The sequence below is a fragment of the Ambystoma mexicanum genome, chromosome 3p (genome assembly GCF_040938575.1).
Source record: "Ambystoma mexicanum isolate Mex_15411 chromosome 3p, UKY_AmexF1_1, whole genome shotgun sequence".
Taxonomy (NCBI): domain Eukaryota; kingdom Metazoa; phylum Chordata; class Amphibia; order Caudata; family Ambystomatidae; genus Ambystoma; species Ambystoma mexicanum.
In genome coordinates this window covers 861,401,214-861,420,002 of record NC_090925.1, presented here as the reverse complement: position 1 = coordinate 861,420,002, position 18,789 = coordinate 861,401,214, and positions in this window count along the sequence as shown.

The window sequence follows — 18,789 nt, the reverse complement described above, 5'->3', positions numbered from 1 at the left end:
GAGAAAGAAGAGATCAGCAGATCGAAGGGAGCGGGAGAGGGTGTAAAAAGATGAGAGAGGAGAGATAAGGGGGTACAAGTTGCTTCTCGCATTCCCTCACATAAGCCTCTCGGTCTTGTAAAACGATTGCACCACCCTTATCGGCTTTACGGAAAGTAAATGGAACATGTGTAGTGAAATATAAACTGTACTGGCCGATAAGTGGCTTGTAAGGAAATCTGAATTGTGGTTTATTATTCAGACAAATATTTAAAAATATCATTAACTTATCAGTTTTATGACTGCATGTGTGCACTGTTTTAGTGAGATTTCACAGGCAGGCCAATTTTTTTTCTGTAAACTAGCTACCAGTGTGTCCTTCACACGTCGAGGTCCCTCAGATTGTTTTGTTTCTGATATGAGGGTGCATGAAGTGTTTGCATGAGCACAATAAAGAAAGTAGAAAGGTAAAGAGAAATATCTATGCACCTTCAACTCCAGAGGGGGGGGAAGGGTGGACGCATGCGAATCTATGCAGATACAAGCATCAGAATTACAATTACAGTGAGTATTATGCCTTCTGAGGCTTGTGGATCTGATTAGAATCACACACTATGCATAGATTAGCGAGCAGTACCTGGAGAAGGAGGTGGTTGTGTGAAGGTACACAGGCAAATATATGTGTTTTAATACCGCTTGTACAACCGGTGAATCTGCTTTAGACTGTGTGTTTAGGCAGTAATGCCGACTTAAGGTATGTATGGAACTCCAAGTAGCAGCTTTGCAAATTGCATCTAAAGGAACATTGGCAATGAATGCTAAAGTAGCCCCTGTGCCTCCAGTAGAGTGGGCTCCTGGTGTAAAATGTAATATCTTTTTTGACAGTGAGAAGCAAAGCTTGATGCATTTCACTATCCACCTTGAGATTGCGTTCTTAAAGACAGGATCTCCTTCTCTGCCAATTGCTATGCAAACCAAGAGTTTATCTGTTTTCCTGAGCAGTTTAGTTTTGTTTAGGTAGTACATAACGACCCTCCTTACATCTAGGGTACGAAGGCTCTTTTCTGCCAAATTTGTAGGATGCTGAAAAAAAAGCTGGAAGTTCAATAGATTGATTTACATGGAGCTTTGATATGAACATTGGTGAAAACCTAGGATGTGTTCTAAGAACCGGTTTTGTCTTTGTGAATGATGAAGAGATCTTTGACCGAGTGCTTGAAGTTCACTGACTTGTCTTATAGAAGTTATAGTCACTAGTAACGCAGTCTTGTAAGTTAAATGTTGCAGACTGGCTTTGTGCATTGGTTCAAAGGGTGGAGCCACGAGTTTTGTGAGTGCAACATTGAGGTCACAACCAGGTGGTGGATTTGAAATGGAAGGATATGGTATTTTAACTCCTCCCATGAACGCTTTGATAACTGGTACTTTCCACAATTTTTTTTTTATGTAGTGTAAGCAGAGCTGCTAAGTGTACTTCGACAGAATTAAAGACTATATCCGGGTCTAGGGAGATGAAGCATATAATTAACTATGTGCGATGTAGAAAAGCCGATTGGATTGATGTTGCGTGATAATGCCGACTCTCTTCCATTTGTTAAAATAACATTGGGCTTCATTCCGAGGTCGGCGGTAACCCGTCGGTGCTACCGGCAGGTTGCCACCGACCCAGAAACACTCAGTCTGCCGCCTGACTTCCCGCACCGCCGGGACATGTAATGTCCCGGTGGCACGGGAAGTCAGGCAACGGGTTTGGTAACTCCCCATTCCCATGGAGTCCCATAGGACTCATTGAGAGTAGGTAGACTGAAGCACGGGCACCATTGCCAACAGTGCCGGTGCTTCTGTTAAAAGTCTACCTTCAGGGGCCGTTGCGCCCGGCATGTCTGACCCTGCCGGGCGCAATGGCTCCTGCAGGCAAACTCTTAGTGCGGCAGTCTGGAAACAAGGGTGCTGGTAAATTTACTGGCATCCTCGTTTCCAGAACGCCACACTTGGAATGAGGCCAGTGTCTTGTATTAGGGTTCCATGCTTCTTTTAGAGTTTCCATAAGCCTTTGTGGGAGGATTAAATGTCCAAACTCTATGACTTCAGGAGCCAAGCGGCTAAGTTCAGAGTTTGAGGGTATGGATGGAATGCTGTCCCCTTGTGTTGGGACAGCATGTTGACTGGACAAAGAAGCTTGATTGGTTTGCACATTGCCAGTTTGAGTAGGTGTGGATACCATGGTTGTCCAGCTCACATTGGAGCTATCAGAATCAGAGTGACTTGTTCCTGGTGCATCTTGTGCACTATTTTGTTGAGGAGATGTGTTGGTGGAAATGAGCAAGCAAATTTCCCTAACCACCTCATCCACAGGCAGTTCCCTTAGGATCCCAGTTGGGGAAACCTGGATGCGAAGTCTGGGCATTGTGGCTTTAGCTTTGATTATGGCGGCTTTATATTCCTTAGAGATAATCATAAAAGCTAGCTTGGAGGAGTCATTGGGGTTAGTTTTTCAATAGGGGAGCGCTGCCCTTTTCCTGGAACGTAGCTCAAGAAGCTCTTGGGAGAACCAAGCATTTGAGTGCTTGGAGCACTTAGCTTTCCTTAAGGTGAGTGGGGCGATGGCGTCAACCACTTGGGAGATTATGGTTTTGAAAGTACTAGCAAGAACTTCTGGGTTGCTGCAGAAGTGGGGTTAAAGGGCAGGCACCAGGAGGTAGGGTGTGAGCTTTTCCTTAGTGAGCTGACAAGAGCTTCTGGTGAGTGCCGGGGGGAGGGTGGGGGAGTCTCTTGCCTGGGGGACCTCTTAGTGGTGTTGAGATCAAATCAAATGGAGTGATGATCAGACCAGGGAATAGGGGAGATGTCTGACAATGAGAGGGCAGTTATGGTGTGCAACCCAGGCAAGGGTGCGTCCTTTAATGCGAGTAGGCTCTGCAATGGCCTGTATGAACCCTGGGGTAGATGAGGCTTTATTGAGGGAGGCTGCTTGGAAGTCATTAGGGTCGTTAAGGCCTAGGTTGAGATCTCCTAGGAGGATAGATTTGGTGGACATTTTTAGGTTATCAGAGAGGGTATGAATAAGGGCATTGTGGAAGTCAGCGACTGGCCCTGGTGGTCGATAGACAACATGGAGGGCAATGGTATGGTTAGGGGAGGGGTTAACTTTAAGAAGAAGATAATCTCTATTCTAGCCTAGTTCCCCTTTCATCCTTCTGATTGGGATGGTCTGTTTTGCTATGAGAGCTACACCTCCACCTTTCTGGAGTGGGCGGTCTTGCTTAAAGATAGTGTAGCCTGATGGGATGGCAAGGGTCAGGGCTGGCCCGGTGGCTTCGTTAAGCCAGGTTTCACTAATTATCAGGAGATCAAGGTTACAGCTGATGATTAGGTCCTGAATGTCCAGGGCATGGGCGGGAAGAGAGCGGGCGTTGATGAGGGCACAACCAAGGGGAGTATTCAGTGGGGCCTTCATGGTGGTGTTGGCTAATAGTATTGAGACAGATGCATTGAAAGCTGTAGTATCGTCAGTTTTTGGCATCAGCCCTATTAGGCACAGGCAGTAATGTAGCAGCACTATTTGGCACAGGCAATACAAAATCAACACTATTATGGACAGGTAGTGCTCTATCAGCATTATTTGGCACAGGCAGTACTGTATCAGCACTATTAGGCACATGCAGTACTGTAGCAGCATTATTAGGCACAGGCAGTACTGTAGCAGCACTATTTGGCACGGGCAATACAAAATCAACACTATTAGGCACAGGCAGTACTGTATCATTACTATTACAACGGGCAGTACTGTAACAGCACTGTTTGGCACAGGTAATACAAAATCAACAGTATTTGACATAGGCTATGCAGAATCGGCAATAGGAAATGTTTGTGGGGCATACCATGAGGCCTGGAAGGCAGATGGTAACATATGTGCATTTATCATGGCATCAATGGCACAGTCATATGCAGCAATCTGAGGCAGGATGGGGGTGACCAGGTGCGTTAGGCTTGCAGTGTTTAGTACTGGAAAGTACTCCGGTTGTGGAAGATGAGGACCCGACAGGGTTCCATGTGGCAATGTCTCCAGGTATGTTACAAGTGCAGAGGATTTCACGTGTGCGAATTTGCAAGCAGTCAGTTTATGAGGGTTCGCAGGGTGGAATACAAATCTCGCCCCTAGGCGCACGTTCCTTATGTGAGGAGGCGGCTGAAGAGAGACAAGTGGCGCGGGGAAGGTAGGCGCATGGAGGCATGTGCTCCTATCTGCTAATATGGCTGACATGGGATAGCGCAGGGTAACGGCAGGGCCCACAGAAACAGCACGGGTATGGATAGGAGCATTTCTATTGAATGCTGTATGACCCTTATCTTTTTGGGATGATGAGGTGGGTGTAGGCGCACGGCATCCTCGAGCAGCGGAGAGCTGCAGAGAGTGGCAGAGGCCTTGCCCCTTGGGCTTCACCCGACAGCTTTGCCTACCGGTCTCCTTTTAAGGTGGGAGGGGAGGAGCAGACAGGTATGGGAGGCCAATGAAAACGTGGGCCATCGGCGGTGACGCTCCCTGCTGGAGTCGTGTTGTTGGGTGCCCCAACAACTAGACCGGCCATTTTGGGTTTCCCTCAATGCCGCATGGTGCGCGGCAGACGAGGGAGTAGGTGTGCACTCCGGTGTCCCTGGAGACTTCTTCAAAGCAGCTTCCTCTGAACTCGGCAAGAACTCTCGCAGCTGAGCTGCCGAGAGTGACAGAGGCCTTGTCCCTTGGCCTTCACCCGCCAGCTCCGCCAGCCGGTCTCCCTCTAAAGCAGTCGCATGACTTCTATCTACATAGTGGCAGCTCGGTATAATACAGCCACCATCTTGGGTAATTCCAGTGATGAATAAAGTTCACTATGAACATATGTAGAATTGTATATGAATTGGAAAAACACGGGCAAGCGAGGGCTTCGTTCGCCACTCTCCCCAGAATATATGTAATTACATGAATGTCGGCGTTTAGTAGTGCAATTGCGCTGTTATTTTTATGGCACACTGTCCAGAGTAAATTCCAACACACAACACCCCAAATGAAGTGTCTGTATTTCAGAAAAATGTACGGCTTAAATACTGACTGTATTTCCCAATCAACCTGCAGTAATGACTCATTCCATTAGAGGGCCAAGTGGATTTATGTGGAAATAACCTATGTAGATTGAGATGCTATGGACATAAAGGTTACATATGTATTTCTACCACCCGGCGTGAATAAAGTGTAAGTGCCTGTATCCATCCTAGCACATATGAAACAAAAAAGCATAACCTAAGCAGTCCAAACATGTCTCACATAATAATTGTTGAACATTCAATAGACTGTTCAAGTTCAACGTCCTTAAAGTGCTAACACATAGCTCTAAAGGACACAATAGTGCAAATGAATGCTGTGCAAGACTGTTGCATTAAAATATGCCTCAACGGCAAGAGAAAATTATGGGCGAGTGTTTTTATCCATCTGGTCTGCCATCACCGGTGAACTTATGTTTTTCACCTGTTTTTATGATGCACTTATTATTTAAATAAAGTATTTTCCCTTAAATACAGCAAGGTCTTGATTGCTTGGGTTTTTGATATATTTCCCTATGAGGGTTTAGTGAATATTTTGAACCCCTGGGTCATATGTGTTGTAAATATATATGATACATTACTCACTGTAATCGTATATTTCCGACTCTTGTATCTGTTTAGATTCACATGCTATGCATAGGCCGACATCTATTGACAACTGCAGAGTATTGCAGTTGTTTACAAAATTCAAAAAGGGTCGTCAACAGGGCGTGCCAGTAATACTATCCCTAGTGTGACATGCACTGTACCCATGGTCCTTCACGCGTCGAGGTCCCTCAGATTGTTTTGTTCTGACATGAGGTTGCATGAAGTGTAATTCAAGTACAGTTGTATCAAAGCAGATATAGACAGAAAGCTCATATAACATCTATGCAACTTCTCTCAGGGGAGGAAGGGTGGGCGCATGTGAACCTAAGCAGATACAAGCATCAGAAATACGATTACGGTGAGTAATGTATCCTTCTGAGGCTTGTGGAATGTGCTTAGATCACATGCTATGCATAGATTAGCGAGCAGTGTTATGAGAAGGTGGTGGGCTGTAAGAAGGTACATCGGCAAATTGATGTTTTAGCACTGCTTGTCCCACCTGTGAATCTACTTCAGAATGTGCATCAATGCAGTAGTGCTGAGTAAAAGTATGAATAGAGCTCCATGTAGCTGCTTTGCAAATGGCATCCAGCAGGACATTTGCAATAAAGTCCAAAGTAGCTTGTGCACCCCTGGTAGAGTGAGCTCCTGGTGTGAAAGGCAGAGTTTTGTTTGACAGAGCGTAGCAGAGCTGTGTGCATTTCACTATTCATTTGGAGATGGAGTTTCTTTCCCTGCAGGTGCTATGGAGACAAACAGTCGGTCTGTTTTTTGTAGTGGTTGTCTTGTTTACATAGCAAAGAACTGTCCTCCTTACATCTACTGTATGGAGGTTTTTCTCAGCTGAGCTTGAAGGGTTTTGAAAGAAAGGGGGTAGTGCAATTGACTGGTTGACATGGAACTTGGATATGAACTTAGATGAAAGCCTAGGGTGTGTTCTTAGTACCAACTTGTCTTAGTGGATAACAAAGGAAAGGTCTTGCACTGACAAAGCTTGTAGTTCACTGACTTTTCTTATGGAGGTGATGGCCACCAGAAGAACAAGTTACTTACCAACTGGTAACGTTCTTTCGACTGGATGTTCCTCCAACATATTCCACATCTTTGACATGTAATGTCCACAGCTGTGTTACTTCGAAATTTTTTCGGCAGAGGAAGTCCTGCGTCGATGGCGCCAGGTCAATGTCCCTCTAAGGCCTCCGTCGAGGGCCACGTCACTGGATGTTATAAATAGGACGCACTGCGCCTGTAGCCTCAGTTTATGTTTTTTCCTCCAGAACGTGTGACATGCTCGTACACAATACCTGCTTGACTGCAAATAGCCTTGAGGGAACATAAACTGCAATAGCATAGGAAATTCTCCAGAGGGGCAGGCTGGGAGGGCAATGTGGAATACGTTGGAGGAACATCCAGTTGAAAAAACGTTAGCAGTTTGTAAGTAACTTGTTGTTCGAATGGATTGTGTCCTCCAACGCATTCCACATCTTTGACAGACTCCCAAAGCAGTACCAGAAAATGGAGGAGGGAAAAGAATTTAGAATACCCAATGAGATGGCAGAATAAAGGACCACTTTACCAAAGGCCATATCAAGACCATGGAGCGTATCCAGGGAGTAATGTTTGACAGAGGTGTGGATAGAAGCCCATGTAGCTGCGTCACACATATTCCTAATAGGAACTCCCCGCTGTAGGGCTGTGGAAGTAGCCACTCCCCTAGTGGAATGAGCTCACAACCCTTCAGGGGGGTCCTTGCCCGCCAATATTTAACATTCATTAATGGTGAGGATAATCCACCTGGACAAGGTCTGTTTGGTAACAGCCTGGCCCAATCGGTGTCCAGCGTACCACACAAAGAGTTGATTGTCCACTCTGACCCTGGACAACCTAGAAATATAAAAGCTCAGAGCTCTCCTAGGGTCCAACCTATAGAGCCGCTCCTCTTCCTTACCAGGATGAGGAGGCTAGAAAGCAGGAAGTACCACCTTCTGGCTTAAATGAAACTCAGACACTACCTTACGTAGAAAGGAAGGACGCACCTTCAGTAGAACCCTACCCTTGTGGGACACAGTAAAAGGTGGCTAAGATGAAAGTGCCTGCAATTCACTCACTCTGTGAGCGGATGTAACCGCAACCAAGAAAACCGTCTTGAAAGACAACAGCCTCAAAGGACAAGAGTGCAATGGTTCAAATGGAGCACCCATCAGGAATTTCAAGACCAAATTCAGATCCCAAACCAGCACCTGAAATGGGGACGGCGGGAACACATTAGTGGGCCCTTTTAGAAATTGGGAAATCAAAGAACATTTTTCAGACGAGCGCTTGAAGATAGACAGCGTCGCCAGGTAACCTTTAATGGTACCCACTTGAAGGCCCCTGTGGGCCAAAGAAAGCAAAAAACGTATGCCAACGGCAACAGTACAGGGATTTGGTTGCTGGCAACCTGGCCGAAAGCAACACCTCCATCACATCATCCGGGAGGTCCCAATCCTTAGATCTTAACCTTTCCGATACCAAGCGTGAAGGTTGAGTGTCTTAACCTCTGGATGGAGTACCCGACTCCCCCCTCTCACCCACAAGATAAGATCCTCTCGGTAGGGAAGACGACGTGGAGGGCAGATGGATATTTCTAGAAGGTCCGGGTACCACGCTCTCCTGGCCCAATCCGGAGCAATGAGGATCATGTGGGATCCGAACCTCCGCAACCCCCTTAACACTTGAGGAATGACGCGGACCGGAGGAAATGTGTACAGAAGTGGGAATGACCAATCTACGACAAATGCGTCTCTCCTAAGGCTCCTCTCAGAGGAAATTCCCTTGAGCAGAATCTCTCGCACTTCTGGCTGGCACTGTTCCCAAAGAGATCCACTTGTGCGGGTTCCCAAAGGGCAAAGATCTCCAGAAGGACTTCCTGAGCCAACTCCAACTCGTGAGACCATGCTCTGCCTGCTCAGAGCATCCGCAGCGGCATTCCCCTCTCCCGCCCAGATGTACTGCAGAGAGTGATATTCCCTGCTGGATTGCCCAGAACCAGAGCTGCATCGCCTCTCTGCACAACGGGAGTGACACTACCCCCCCCTTTTCTGTTGAGGTAATACATGGCCACTGTGTTGTCCATCATGATCAGGACAGTCTTCCCCCGCACAGATGGCAGAAAAGCCTTTAGGGCAAGCCTGATGGCCCAGAGCTCTAACAGGTTGATGTGGAGTTTGGACTCCGACAGAGGCCAACGACCGCTGGCGGTCAGATCGGCATTAGCTCCCCATCCTGTGAGGGAAGCGTCCGTCACTACTGTCACCTCCGGCCACGGTTGCCAAAATGGCTCCCCCTTCATAAGGTTCCCATCGTTGGCCCACCACAGAAGATCCTGCGAGTGGAATCTGAACGGGATCCGACATCTTGTCCGAGAATTGTGACCACTACATCTTGAGGACCCATTGCAGGGATCTCAGTCTGGCCTCTGGCACCAGAAAGATGCAGGATGCCATGAGGCCGAGCAACTTAAGAATTCGAAAGCCGGGAGACGCTGGGCATTTTGAAATTTGTCCACCATCTGCACAATGTGATGAGCCCTCACCTTGGGAGGCGAGCACCCTCAAGGACATGTCCAACACAGCCCCGATGTACTGGAGCTGTAAGATGCGACTTCTTAAAATTGAGGGAGAAGCCCAGCTTGTGGAGGGAGCGACAGGTGAGACTGCTCCATTGCTTGCTCGGGAGAACGCGCACTGATCAGCCAGTCGTCCAGGTAGGGGTAGACGTGAATCCCCCCCTCGCCTCAGATACGCAGCCACCATCACCCTTAGCTTGATGAAGACCCTCAGGGCGGAGGTCAATCTGAATGGCAGGCCATGAAACAAAGTGCGAGCTGCCAGCCGCAAACCTCAGGTACTTTGTGCTTTGGATGAATTGGCACATGAAAGTAAGTATCCTGTAGGACCAGGGACACTAAACATTCTGAAGTCGAAGGGCCTGAAGGACCTGAGAGAGCGACCATCTTGAACTTGTCCTTCCTGAGGTGTTTGTTCAACCAACGCAAGTCCAAGATGGGTCTCAATCACCCGTCTTTCTTTGGAATCCAAAAATATGGGGAATACCATCCCTTGTTCCTCTCCGCTACAGGCAGCAGCTATGTAGCACCTTTCTCCAGCAGGGTCAAGATTTCCTGCACAAGGAGTGGATCCAGAAGCTTCAAAGAAACATTCTCCGTTGGATTGTCATGAGACCGCTTTAGGAAGGGCAGGCAGTAGCCGTGGGCTTTTGTATCCAGAACCCACGCAGCGGAAGTAATAGCTTGCCATTCTTTGAGATGCTGAGACAGTCTGCCCCCAACCGGCAAACAATGGAACATGGCCTTATAGTTGTTGTAGAGCGGCTGCGGCAGCGCCTGAAGGCAAAGAGGCAGCTGCCTGAGCGGCCTTGGCACCTCTATTTCCCCAACCACCAAAGGTACTTTTACGTTGACACCTTTGACTGGCCGCTCCTCGCTTCCGACCAAAAGAGGAGTAGTAACGAAAGAAACCTCCCCTCCACTGCTGTCCCCTAGGACGAAAAGGCAGAGGTTGACGCACAGCTGCGCTCAAACATTTAGCGGCAGCTTTTGAGGTCTGCAACCTCTCATGGCTCTCGTCAGCCTTGCTGCCCAACAAATGCACGCCATCAAAGGGCATGTTCAGAAGACGGGCTTGTAGATCCAGAGCAAAACAGCAGCAACCACGTAAATCTGTGTATAACGGTGCTCGTAGCCATGGACCAGCTAACACTGTCGGCCGTGTCCAATCCCGACGGAAGGGATTCACACACGGCATCCTTGCTATCTAGGATGAGAGCAAGGAACCCATCCCTTTCTTCCCCCTCAGGAATATGCTCAGCCGCTAGAGAAACAATTCCACAGAGTGTGTGAAAATCTTGCTAAGGCACAAGTGGAGTTGGCTGACTTCAGCGCCATACTCCCCGCAGAAAACACCTTGCGTGCCCAACCATCGAAGCGGTTCTCATCACTAACAGGAGGGATGGTAGGGTACACCGTCTGCCTCGAGCTGTCCGTAGCCACCTGAACCACCAAACTCTCGGGAGTGGGGTGAGAGGAAAGGTAGCTGGGGTCGCTACTGGAAGGGCAGTATTTTTTAGTTAACGACTTGTTAACCGCCGGAAGAGATTCCTGTGTCTGCCAAGCAGCTGCCACCCTTTTCTGCAATGTTAAATGAAAAGGTAACACTGGGTCAGAGGAAGGACCTTGATCCAAAATATCCGTTAAGCCCCAGGCTCAGGTTTGCCAAATTCCACCTCCGGAGAAGTGTCCAAGCCACTGACATCATGAAGAGATTGACGTAACTCTACCAACTGACTGTCCCTGGGAAAGACAGGAGGCACATCCGGCTCAACAGGGTCAAATTCCAAATCTGACCTCATCTTCATAGCTATTATCCAGAGGAAGATAGAAATCCTGCCTCGGAACAGAAGAGGGTCTGGAATCCTTAACAGGCCTCACAGACTTGGAAGTAGCCTTCCTTGGAGGATCCACAGTACCAGGGACTTCCATCGGCAAATTCCGGCCAAAAGGCCCCGAAGGCGCCGACAGCTAGCGTGAAGACAAAGCTTCGACATCCGTATCCGACGGACACAGCGCCGACGGAGTTGAAGCCGACCTCCAGCCCTTACCAGATTTCTGCGGTTTCGCTGGGGGCAAAGACCGAGATCTGGATGCAGCACCTCTCTGGCGACTAACCTAACCTGAACCTTGTCCGAACGGGACCTCGAAGGTTCCCCATGAGAATCGCGCCGAGGACCGAAGCCCGAAGGCGCACAAGCCACGAATCGAGACCGTTCCCTGCCGGCTTCTGAAGGCGCAGATGGAACTGTGCCCTGGGATTGAAAAAAGTCGAGGACTTAGTGGGACAAGCCACTTTCCTCGGTGCGCCATCCTCCGAGGAGGACAGGGAAGGCGACCGGTGACGGCGCTTCCTTGAATGCCGAGACGAGGAAGACGAATGGTGGGAACCACTCCAGGACCGAGATCCCCAGGACTCCTTCCGACGAGGAGAGTCACCCCTCAAATCATCGGTGGGCATCCCCTTAGCAGCTTTACGGGACCCCTACCTACCTGTAACTTTCCCTTAAGCTCCGCACAGGCATTAGCAGACAGACTGGCATTTCGAACAGTCTGTGTCATGACTCTCGCCCAGACACCACAAACAAATGCGGTGCGGGTCCGTAATCGACATCTTAGACTTGCAGTCCCGGCTACTCTTAAAACCAGACCGCAGAGTCGGAGGGGTCGAAGAAGAAGACCTATTCACGAGGAATACACGAGGCGTGCTGAGTTCTCGAAGCAAACACATTTGCAGAAAAAAACAGAACTGAGGCTACGGGCGCCGTGCGGACTATTTATAACATCTGCTGACGTCGCCCTCAACGGAGGCTTTCGAGGGACATTGACCCAGCGCCATCGACGCAAGATGCTCTTTGCCAAAAAAATTCAGAAGTAACACAGCTGTGGACATTACATGTCAAAGATGTGGAATACGTTGGAGGACACAATCCATTCGAAAAAAGCTGTTTTATATGTTGGGTGTTTAAGGCTGGATTTGTACATAGGCTTAAAGCGGGGGGCCTATGAGCTTTGAGAGTACAACATTTAGATCCCACCTGGAGGTCTGTTTGAAATTGGGGGTGGGAGGTAAAGCCTTTTTACTCCTTCCATGAATGCTTTCATGACAGGGACTTTCTACCAAGACTCCTTGCTTTGAGAAGTGGTGTAATGTATGCAGATAGTGCCCCTAGGTGAACCTTGATGGAGTTGAATACTAGACCGGAGTCTAGTAAGTGCAGCATGTAATAAAGAATGTGTGATGGCATACAATTGATTGGGTTTACATTTTTTGACTGGCACCATATTAAAAATCTTTTCCATTTGTTAAATAACTGACTGGTGTTTGGTTTTCGTGCCTCTGAGGATTTTCATACACCTTTTAGGTAGCAAACTATGACTTCAGGAGCTAAGCTGCAAATTCATGGATTGAGGATTTGGGTTTAACGTTGTCCCCCCGCGTTGGGTGCGCATGTTGGAGGGGCAGAGGCGTTTGATTGGATCGCACATCACCAGTTTGCGCAGACGCAGAAACTAAGATTGTCTTGGCCACATAGGAGCAACCATGATTAGTGTCACTTGTTTCTGATGCATTTTGTTCACTATCCTGCTCAGTAGCAGTGTTGTTTGGTGGGGGAAGCGTAGGCAAATTTCCCTGACCAGCTCATTCACAGGAGGCTCTCCTTGGATCCGGGGTGGGGAAACCTGGATGTGAAGTCTGGGCATTGTGTGTTTTGACTTGTGGCAAACATTTCTAAGGGAGGATAGCCCCAGAAGGAGAAAATATTGCCTGAGATATTTCTGCTGAGCTGCCACTCGTGCTCTTCGGGTAGAGGATCTCTGCTTAATGAGTCTGTCAGAGAATTGAGTTTCTCCTGGAACATGTTGCGACACTAGGAACATGTTTCCACTTGAGTGCCCAGTTCCAAATTTTTTGTGCTAGCCTGGACAGACTTGGAGAGTGCGCCTTCCTGATTGTTTATGTAAAACATGCCAGTGGTGCTGTCTGTGACGACTTGTACTGTTAGACCTGTTAGACGCACTTGGAAGGTTTGCAGGGCTTTGAGCACTGCTAGCAGTTCCAAAAGGTTTATGTGATTCTGGCTGTGATTTGTGTCCACAGGCCATGTGCTGTGTGGTGAAGGTAATGGGGTCCCAATCCGGAGAGTAATGCATCTGTTGTAACAATCGCTTGCACTGTAGGGTTGTGACATGGTTTTCCCATTAACAGATTTTCCTTTGCTCACCATCGTAGCGCTTGAACTAGGGTTAGCGAAACAACCGCTTGATTGTCCCACTGACCACTTGCCTGAGGCCACTGTTTCGCTAACCACTCTTGCATTGGGTACATGCACAACCATGCATGCGGGACCAGGTAAATGCATGAAGCCATCTTCCCAAGCAAGCGCATTGCTTTGCGTACAGTTATTTGGCGGGCGGCTAGATACTGAGGTATTTGCAGCAGTATGTTTGTATGCTTTCGTTGGACGGGAAGACTAGCCCGTCTCCCATCTTTATGATAGCTCCTAAGAACTGTTTGGAACAAGAGGAATTTTTCTCATTGATTGAGAATCCCAGTTGAACAGAAGATGGATTGTTCTTTGGGTATTTTTCTTGCAAATTTGAGGGGATTCCCCTGTTATCAGCCAGTCGTCCAGATAAGGGTACACTGGGATCGATTCTCTGCGCAGGTGCGCTGCCACTACCGTTAGTACCTTGGTGAATACCCGTGGAGCGATGTAGCACCTTGAATTGGTAGTGTTGATTTGCTATTTTGAAGCGCAGGAATTTTCTGTGTGCCGAGAACACTGAAATATGAAAGTAAGCATCTTTCATGTCCACGGTTGCCATGTAGTCACCCCGTTTTAGCAGTGGGATTACTTCCTGTAGCTTTCTCATGTGACATTTCTGAGGCCTGACATAAAGCAGGTTTAGTACAGGGTGCATTGTTAGGTCTTTCTTTGGCACAAGGAAGTACATTAATAGATACTCTTGTTTACCCTGTTTTCCAGGACGATTTCTAGGTTAGTAGCAGTGCTTGGACCTCTTCCATCAGAATGCTCTGTTCCTCCTGCGTTGTTTGCATTTGTCTTGGCGTGTGGTGTTTGAGTTCTATGCAATAGCCTCCCGGCACAGTGGAAAGTACCCACTTGTCCGACGTGATACCCTCCCATGCGTGGGAAAATGGAGAAATGAGACCTCCTACAGGAGAGGCATGGGAGGGGACCTGTACACGGGTGGTCATTGTTTTGGTGGGGTGGAACCTCCTCTGGAGGAGGATCTGCCTCTACTTCTGGACCTTCTGTGCCCCCTTTGAAATTGTGTTTGGAGGACTGCCCCTGCGAGGATCCCCAATATGAATTTTGCCCGCCTTGGTTGTAGTTGGAGGACCGCTGGGAATTTTTTTCCTCTAAAACACTATGTGTCAAACCTGCCTCTCCGCACAAAGGGTTTGTTTGTGAGTTTTCCCAGGGATTTGAGGGTGTCATACTCTTCTTTAGCACTCTTCAGTGCGTCATCGACCACTTTACCAAATAAGGCATCAGGCTCAACTAGCATATTTAAAATGGTGGCTTGGATTTCCAGCTTGAAACCTGATTGGCGTAACCATGATTGGCATTTGATGAGGGTACCCTAAGCTACTATCCGGCCTGCATTGTCTGCTGCATCCCAATTGTTTTTCAGGATGCAGTTTGCTACCGGTTTACCTTCAGCTACTATTTGTAAAAGCTGTGTCTTTAGGAGCTCTAGGGCAGATTGCATCTGTAGTGATATGTCGTCCCACTTGGGGCAATTATAATTTGCCAGTAGCGTAGTGTTGTTAGCTATCCTCACTTGGTAAGCGGCCAAGGAAGCCATTTTTCTGCCTACGTTGTAAATCATTTTGCTCTCCTTGTCAGGAGGTGCTTCGGCTGAGGCTAAAGGTATGGCCGCTTTCTTGTGGTGGTGACAACGAGAGTGTTTTAAGGTTTAAACACGCACCTGCATGGAGCACTACTCCGGGTCACGACGATACGAGGCACGAAATCCGGCAGTTCTCCTTAGTTAATTCAGTCTCAGCACCACCATGCCATCATGAGCATGCTGGCACCGTCATATTTTACATAACATCTTGGAGACAGCCACTTCACAGTAACACCACACATGCACAATGGCTAGTTGCCATGACTACGCCATCTTGATACACTACTCCAATACGCATGCGCCTCATCTGAGCTGTGCACCAGAAGTATACTGCTCTCCGAGACCGGTGCACCTTTTCGGCTGACGACGCCAGCCCCAGACACTGCCTGTCAGAGCATGCGTATCTTGAGCTTTCTCCGAAAGCAGACACAGCGCGCCTCCCCCATACACCAGGACCCACACGCAGTCCACAGAGCCCGCAACCACTGTGCTGACTCGTGATTTGCAACACCATGGATATTAAAGGTACGCCCATTACAGACATCCAGATCCACGGCCATCAGTGGACCATTTAACTTTAGATTTCTCCTTAAACTCGTTTTCAGAGTACCAAGTCTGAACTCCTCAATTCTTTTAATCGCGCAGGGAAACTAACACGCTCACCAGCCCACTACAAAATTAGGTCCCACGGTCCCCTGAGGCCCCTCCGGACCACCGCATCAGAGTAATTGTCAACCACCAGCTCAGCGGCTGAGGGACAAAAGCCCTCCAACACACCAGTTATCAAAAGGTTCTTTCTACTGGTGTCTACACGGACCGCTGACTAGGTAAGAAGTTCCATTCCTTTAAGCCTGGACTGCCTCACAGCCTAGATACATATACTGAGTGCACCTGCCCTTTATTTACAGCCTGCACTGAGGTCCAACCACGCAGTGGTCTCTCATGACTAATACCTGAAGTGGAAAGGGGTGCGACCCTGAGGGAGAGGGCTCTGGGTGAGAGGCATGTATTCCATGATGTAAAGCCTCTGTTAATGTGTTTTTGGAGGGTGTGTAATGTTTTTCCTGTGATCCGTCCTCTTTGGAAGTCGAAAGCATGAAGAATAATGGGTAGTGGTGTAAAGGCAATAGGCATTCTCTGAGTAGAAGAGTAAATGACATTCCCAACTCTCCCTACTGCGATAGGCAGGAGCCTGGTGAGGGCCTGGTGTAGGCCGAAGTCTGCGTTTGTCGAGAACATCCCGTCGAAGATGGTAGCTGGATCCGTCCGTTGAAAGTCACTGAATGTTGTTCGACAAGCAAAGGGCGTACATATATTGGAACGGCTAATATAATAGTATAACTTTATAATAATGGTGTTAGCCAGGAATCCTGCAACACGTGACAGACTATGATGGCGGAAAAAACAATCTGAGGTATCGCGACACGTGAAGGACTGTGGGTACACAAGGGATAGTATTACAGACACGCCCAGACGACGTCCCTTTGCTAATAAATGACTTAACGGCGAGTGCCCCCTCCCATGCATCTGCAGTAATTACATAATTCAGCCACACATGGGAGAAGAAAATATTCTAGAGAGATCCTTCAAATACCCAGTTACCATCCACCAAGACCGAGGAGGATGTCGCAAGAACACAAGCGCATCCAACAAGCAGAAGTCGAGACCCTACTACAGAAAGATGAAACTTGTCCCTGTTCTAGAGGTAAACTAGGGTCTCTTTCTGAACCTCGAAAACAAGATGCAATACTCTGCAACTAACACCACACACACACACACACACACACACCTATTTTACTGTCAGGATTTCCCCAGCATAAGCTTAGGGGACCACCTTTCAAGTGATTTTATTTGAATAAAATGAAATCTTCATCCCTAATGTAGCCCCATAATTGTGGGGATCGAATGTGTTAGGGATACCTAATTAGTGAAGAACAATTGTAAAACAAAATATCTTAGCAGCATCCAAACTCCTACCCTCTAGAGGCGTTCTATTTCAAGGGCATGGAGACTTGGTCCAGGATAGGCCTGGGGCCAATTTAGCTGCTCTCTTCTTCAGGGACTTCGGAGTCATAGACTGACACAAACCACACTCACCGACACTGATACATCCCCAAACACCACAAACAAATGCACGAGTCCAGAAACAATATCTTAGAGTCACAGTTCACACAGCGCTTGGACCCCAAAGTTCTAGAACTGGGCATCTTGGGAGTGATTGAAGATATTTTTCTATGAAGAAAAAAAATACATGTTGCAAGAAGCATGCTGAGCACACAGAAAAAAGGAACCAAGGTCAAGGGGTGTGTGTGAAGTACAATTGCTGCCTGTCATGTCCTGTGTTGATGAGTGGTTCTGTTATGGGATCACGATGCTGGAGTCGCACTGCACCTCTCTGCTGAGCTAAAGTGCTTTTTTGATTCATTTGACACAGCTGAATATATCCAAGGTGAGGAATTAGTGGGAGGACACAATCCTTTAGAATGTTTTTGGGACTGTTGTGGCTAACCTTTTTACAGTTTCCATGGCATAAGAGACACAGGATTGCTTAAAGTGTCTTGATTCAATCACCATTTGAGCAGGTGTGGGTTTCCCAGCATCAGAGAGATACTACCTAGTGACACAGTTAAGAGCCCTCGGACTATCACAGAAAAAGCAAAGTGCAGAAATTGAAAATAAGTCCGAAACAGACAGCCCCACAGATAAGGTGTGTATTAGTCACTTTTATTCCCTAAAAATAGGCAAATGCTCCCAAAAAATAAAGAGTAAAAAAACTTCCAACAAAAAAAGAAACCGACAGATAAAAACCTTTGCTCCTGCTTTCACCCACACAGCTCCATGGATACATTTGGACTAGTAGTGCACGTCGTACCCCAGGAAGAAACTACTACTTTCACTGCCCGATTGGAAGAAGCAAACCACTATATTTGAATGTGTATCAATAACTAGGTGCAAAGGAATAATTATTACAAAAACATTTCCGTTTTCCAAGTAAAACATTTTTAGTCGCTTATAAAATACTCCTATTGGGAATTGGACTTATATTTTTACTCCCTAAAAAATAATTTTACTCCTAACTTTGAAAAAAAAAAAGGAGTAAAATACTCTCACTTCAAAAACTTAGCTGGAGCACTGCAAACAGTTTACAGTAGGTGAATGTCTTTGGGGTAAAAGAGCAGCTAACTGGGAACACACTGGACAGCACACAGAGATCTGAAGAACATGAGTAACTTGTCGACTTGGCTCTCTCTTCTATGTTGCTTATGAGCTCCCTGGTTCCTGGTAGACTTTTTGAAATGCAATTTCAACATTTGGAAAGGTTATGGTGGGTGAGCGAGGTACAAGGTGTGGTGGTTAATGGGGCTGGGGTTCAGAAAGATTGGAATATTCTTATGATCCATGTTTTTTCAATGTGATCAGTTATTCCAATAAAATTCCATCCAGGTAATAAGGTGAAATTACTACATGCACGCACCTTTTGACATTATCTAGTGCCAGGTCAAAAATGTGTCTATAAATTGGGTATAGGTGAGTGGATTCTACTGAATATAAGTTCTGAAACTTACAAAATCCAAATGTGTTCAACTAGGCTTAAAATGTACTTAAACTTCCTAAAAAAAGGATCAACATTTCAAAATCAAAAAGCAAAACTT